Source organism: Procambarus clarkii, chromosome 12 (genome assembly GCF_040958095.1).
Source record: "Procambarus clarkii isolate CNS0578487 chromosome 12, FALCON_Pclarkii_2.0, whole genome shotgun sequence".
NCBI classification, from domain to species: domain Eukaryota; kingdom Metazoa; phylum Arthropoda; class Malacostraca; order Decapoda; family Cambaridae; genus Procambarus; species Procambarus clarkii.
In genome coordinates, this window is record NC_091161.1 from 13737186 (window position 1) to 13744010 (window position 6825).

The following is a 6825-nucleotide window of genomic DNA, read 5'->3' on the forward strand; positions in this document are numbered from 1 at the left end:
GGCACAATCAGAGAACACTGTATAAACATCAGAGGTCCAGTGAAGAGCAGAGGTGCCATAGGCACAATCAGAGAACACTGTATAAACATCAGAGGTCCAGTGAAGAGCAGAGGTGCCATAGGCACAATCAGAGAACACTGTATAAACATCAGAGGTCCAGTGAAGAGCAGAGGTGCCATAGGCACAATCAGAGAACACTGTATAAACATCAGAGGTCCAGTGAAGAGCAGAGGTGCCATAGGCACAATCAGAGAACACTGTATAAACATCAGAGGTCCAGTGAAGAGCAGAGGTGCCATAGGCACAATCAGAGAACACTGTATAAACATCAGAGGTCCGCGGTTGTTCAACGTCCTCCCAGCAAGCATAAGAAATATTGCCGGAACAACCGTGGACATCTTCAAGAGGAAACTAGATTTATTCCTCCAAGGAGTGCCGGACCAACCAGGCTGTGGTGGGTATGTGGGCCTGCGGGCCGCTCCCAGCAACAGCCTGGTGGACCAAACTCTCACAAGTCAAGCCTGGCCTCGGGCCGGGCTGTGGTGGGTATGTGGGCCTGCGGGCCGCTCCAAGCAACAGCCTGGTGGACCAAACTCTCACAAGTCAAGCCTGGCCTCGGGCCGGGCTGTGGTGGGTATGTGGGCCTGCGGGCCGCTCCAAGCAACAGCCTGTGGACCAAACTCTCACAAGTCAAGCCTGGCCTCGGGCCGGGCTTGGGGAGTAGAACAACTCCCAGAACCCCATCAACCAGGTATCAATACTTCAGTGTCACAACAACTATTCCACAACCAAAATCAGGATAGCAGTTTTTGCAAAGTCCCAGCCTGCATGCAAGTGACACATCTTTCATTAAGTTCAAGAAACACAGTTCTTCTTGCACTAGATCTATAGAAACGCCTTGGCTGAAATACTCCCCCCAAAAAATCTTCCCACAATGCATTTCTAGCCATCACCATCCTACTATCACTCTTAGGATCAACCACCGGTTATCCTACCTTTCAAGTTTCCCCCCACAAGACGCGTGTCCCACTTAACAAATATCTTCCATAGTTCACCCTGAGCTAAGAGCATGCTCTATTTTAGCCAATACAGAAAACGCACAGCACTAGCTCACAATCTACCCCATACTGCAGTAAATTTATCATGTGGATAGGTCCCCATCCGCCCTGACTCCCACATTACACACCCACCCACGGCACCAGAAACCTAAGGCACTATCCGTCCTATGCCAGCCACCGTACCAGCCACTTCAGATCTAAAAATAATTGCGATCAGAAGCAAAAATTGAACTGAAACTGATAAAAATATATAAAAACACCCTCCTGGCGTTTCGCGAGCACTTCCATAGTTTACCCTGAGCTAAGTGCATGCTCTATTTTAGCCAATACAGAAAACGCACAGCATTAGCTCACAATCTACCGCATACTGCAGTAAATTTATCATGTGGATAGGTCCCCATCCGCCCTGACTCGTATGGGCGGATAGGGACGGATGGGATGGGGATATTGTAGGTTCGTATCCTGACCAAGGAGGATTTACAACTGTAAATTTACAACGTCAATTCTTAAATGTAGCCTCTTTTACCCAACAGTAAAATGGGCACCTGTTTGTTAAACGATTTGGTGGGTCGTATTCCGGGAAACATAGCATTTTGGGCAAGTCCTTAACGCTATGCGTGCTAGTGGCTGTACAAGAATGTAAGAACTCTTGTATATATATAAATAAAAAGAATGACAATAACTACATGTTGAATAGAACAGCAAACATTGCAACAGGTCACCATATTGCAAAATTGCTGAACTTGAAACCGTAGTGCTCCTTGTTGGTGTTACATCTGACCTTTTTATGACGTTGTTTGGATCAATATCCTCTAAACTGTTCAGTATTTTAAAGAATGTCACTTTGGTGAATGATCCATCCTGAACCAACATATATATCCACCGGTTGATGTCATAACATGTGACCATCATACTGTTTCATGATGATAAACTAGAAATGTTCAGTCATTTTTAGCCTCACCATTGTCATCAGATGATGAGGGGGCCAGATTCACGAAGCAGTTACGCAAGCACTTATGAACCTGGGGCCAGATTCACGAAGCAGTTACGCAAGCACTTATGAACCTGGGGCCAGATTCACGAAGCAGTCACGCAAGCACTTATGAACCTGGGGCCAGATTCACGAAGCAGTTACGCAAGCACTTACGAACCTGGGGCCAGATTCACGAAGCAGTTACGCAAGCACTTACGAACGTGTACATCATTCCTCAATCTTTGACGGCTTTGGTTACATTTATTAAACAGTTTACAAGCATGAAAACTTGCCAATCAACTGTTGTTATTGTTATAAACAGCTTCCTGGTGCTTCGGAGCTCATTAACTGTTTAATAAATGTAAACAAAGCCGCCAAAAATTGAGAAAAGCTGTACAGGTTCGTAAGTGCTTGCGTAACTGTTTCGTGAATCTGGTCCCCGGAGTTTAGAATGAGGAGCCGCCTTCCTGGCGTCAACCGAGAGGTGCCGTCTGATAAGCTGCTCCAAGCTTGACCTTCATGGGGAGGAAATGGTTTCCATGTCGACATTTTAAGAGTAAAAAAAAAAGTGCCATTGACATGCGCCGGTCGGCCGAGCGGACAGCACACTGGACTTGTGATCCTGTGGTCCTTGGTTCGATCCCAGGCGCCGGCGAGAAATAATGGGCAGAGTTTCTTTCACCCTATGCTCCTGTTACCTAGCAGTAAAATAGGTACCTGGGTGTTAGTCAGCTGTCACGGGCTGCTTCCTGGGGGTGGAGGCCTGGTCGAGGACCGGGCCGCGGGGACACTAAAAGCCCCGAAATTATCTCAAGATAACCTCAAGATAACCTCAAGACATGTGAAAGAATGAGCCCGATCGATCGATGTGGAGAGTCGAATCCAAATTGTTCCTCTCCCTCCATTGGCTGCACAGAGCTCATGTAGACGAGTTCTAATGATGTCAAGTTCTTCGATGACTTCATTAGAGACTGTTTTTTTTTTTTGAGATATATACAAGAGTTGTTACATTCTTGTAGAGCCACTAGTACGCGTAGCGTTTCGGGCAAGTCCTTAATCCTATGGTCCCTGGAATACGATCCCCTGCCGCGAAGAATCGTTTTTTCATCCAAGTACACATTTTACTGTTGTGTTAAACAGAGGCTACAGTTAAGGAATTGCGCCCAGTAAATCCTCCCCGGCCAGGATACGAACCCATGACATAGCGCTCGCGGAACGCCAGGCGAGTGTCTTACCAGGTTAGCTGTCTCCTAATTTACACAATGTTGTAAATCCACAATATTTGGCGTTTTCTGTAGATTGGGGATTGGTGTTGGATTCTGAATAAGAATGTGTTGTCAGATGTTGTTGTTATAGATTCAGCTACTTGGAACAAGTTCCAAGTAGCACGGGCTATGGTGAGCCCGTAGTGGACTTACCTGGCACAGGAGCGGGGCAAGTAGCACGGGCTATGGTGAGCCCGTAGTGGACTTACCTGGCACAGGAGCGGGGCAAGTAGCACGGGCTATGGTGAGCCCGTAGTGGACTTACTTGGCACAGGAGCGGGGCAAGTAGCATGGGCTATGGTGAGCCCGTAGTGGACTTACCTGGCACAGGAGCGGTGCTGTCAGAGGCGTACCACAGTAGTCATGTATATATATATATATATATATACATGACTACTGTGTATATATATATATATATATATATATATATATATATATATATATATATATATATATATATATATATATATATATATATAACTTTACCGGTCCTGTGATTATCACTTCCTGTGTTGAACAGTATGGTTGAGGCTCTTGTGTTGCGCAGTGTAGGAGGAGAATTTATGGCGCGAATCCTCACTTTGTGCAACACTGTAGTAGCAGTAGGCACCCAGCATTTTCAGGAGACTATGGAGTTGCTCTCTGGTTGTCGAAGCTGGAATGGCCTCTCCAGGGCGCAAAGTCAGGGTAGGAGAAGCTCATGAATCCGTACACAAGTTGATTGACAGTTGAGAGGCGGGACCAAGGAGCAGAAACTTAACCCCCGCAAGCATAACTAGGTAACTACAACAACATATTACATGACTGTGTTTATTCTCCTGTGTTTACTAGTTGTGTTTTGTGGGGGTTGAGCTTTGCTCTTTCGGCCCGCCTCTCAACTGTCAATCAACTGTTTTACTAACTACTTTTTTTTTCCACACCACACACACACACCCCAGGAAGCAGCCCGTGACAGCTGACTAACTCCCAGGTACCTATTTACTGCTAGGTAACAGGGGCACTTAGGGTGAAAGGAACTTTGCCCATTTGTTTCTGCCTCGTGCGGGAATCGAACCCGCGCCACAGAATTACGAGTCCTGCGCGCTATCCACCAGGCTACGAGGCCCCCCCACCGGCCCCCCCTGTGTAAGTCTGATGTGGATATTGTGTCGTGTGTGTATATATACACATTGTATAATGATATCATTCATGACAGGATGAGTGTTGAACAGTGTTCGAGATGCCAATACCACGACATTGATAAGATAACGCAACAAGTCACTGATATCACACGGTACCCTCACGTGGTACCCTTCACAATGTACCCTCACACGGTACCGTCACATTGTAAATAAACTATGGTACTCTTGACCCCCTAACCCTCCGTCCAATCCCTAATCCTTATCCTGAACCCTTCCCAGTGCTATATAGTCGTAAAGGCTTGGCGCTTTCCCCCTGATAGTTGCCTACGGTACTGTTATTAGACCTACTGACTTTATAATATAATAGTCTATATTTGTCACCATTATCACCTTTATAGTGTATTCATCTATTGTTGTTTTTTTCCTAATTTTTTACATTTTTCTTAGCGTCTTTTTTAGTATTAAGAGGTTACCCCTTCATCACGGTTTTATTTACATTTTCTTTCTTACTATTTTCAGTTACTGGTTTGGAAACGCTCTAATACTGGATTCTCTTATGTTCTTTATACACACATTCTTTTGAATTCAAAATGAATTGGATTGATTTTAATTTTATAAATTTTCAGTTTACATTCTCGTATCCCCCCCCCTTCCTCAGGGCTTTACAAAAATAAAATGTTGTCTAATGTTGACATGAGAACCAAATCACATTTTCCCGTCAGAATATCTTTCATTTCCGATCCTTAGTTTTTTAGTTCGTTTATTATGCACCCCATACCTATCCTGTGGGTAGTAATGGATAGGGGTTACAGAGGCACATAATAGGCTCAGGGACTGAACCCCCACAATTCATTTAGCTAAGCAAGTTACAATCTTGATGAGCTAGTTACAAAATTCAGTATAAGTCGTCACATCAACAATGGGTTCGAGATCGACCTCAAGTACAGGTTCTAAATTAAGCAACTGACATATGTGGAGAGCACAATTGATATGTTTGTCCTGCACACCGCCCCCCATCCAGTAGGCAGTGGTGGATAGGTTACAATCACTTAGTTACTACCTACAGTTAGCAAACTGGGGATATTTGGCTAAAATTTCTGGTAGCAGATCATTTTGAATGAAATATTTACACATCGCTGGAACATTGGTTATAGAATTTTCTCTGAATTCACGTATCTTTTCGCACTCCATCACATAGTGACGGAGGGTGTGCGAATAATTTTGTTGATACAGTTTACATTTGGTCAGGTCTACATCAGCAGATAATGAGAATTCCCAGAGATACTTGTAACCGAGTCTAAGCCGAGCAGTAGTAACATCTTTACAAGAATGTAAATCTTGAAGTCTCTGTACTCTCATAACCCAATGTAACTTCTTGTATATAAATAAATAAATAAATAAAAATAAGTAAGTAAAAGAAAAAGAAATCCGGATCTTGGATGAGTGCCGGTGACGGCTCGAAATTATTTATTATATTAAACAGTTAATGAGCTCGGAAGCACCAGGAGGCTGTTTATAACAATAACAACAGTTGATTGGAAAGTTTTCATGCTTGTAAACTGTTTAATAAATGAAACCAAAGCCGGCAAAGATTGAAGAGAGATGTACACGTTCGTAAGTGCTTGCGTAACTGCTTTATGAATCCGGGTCAGTGTTGCCAGATCTCTGAATTGCTGAAAGTAGCGAGCTGATGGTCTAAAAGTAGCGAATTTGTAACAAGAGTAGCCCAATTTTTTGTTTAGTGACCGATACGGTTTTCAAAGTAATATATTTAAATACATAGAGTATACTACACGATTTTAATGGTTTTATTAATATTATCTCTGTATATATATAATAAAAAATGTGATAATAGGATAACTTATCAATATTTGTTGTATTAAGCATAGTGGATTTGGATCGAGTCCTTCCACTTCACTGTGGCTAAGTGGACAGTGCTTGGGACTCGTAATCCTAGAGCGTGGGTTCGATCCCAGTGGAAGGCGGAAACAAATGGGCAGAGTTTATTTTACCCTGATGCTCCTGTTCACCTAGCAGTAAATAAATACCTATACAGCTGCTAAGGGCTGCTTCATCTTTTTGATAAAGTAAATTCATCCTTTCAAAATCATTAGGGATTGGTTTGAGAAATGTGAAGTTATAGCTTATTGGACGGATAAGATTACATTATCAGTAACATTAGTTATTATTTATTATCTCAACATTAGTAGACCAACTTGCTTTTAAATTAGCCCAAAAAGTCGCATGTAGCGAAATAAACAAATCAGGCACTGAAAAATAGCCCAAAATAGCAAACAATTGTATCCGCATATCTCTTGCAAATTGTCTATACAGTATACCTAGGCCATAAAAGTATTTGTGTGTACGTCTGATATCATACTACTTGTGTAAAGGAGGAAATGTATATG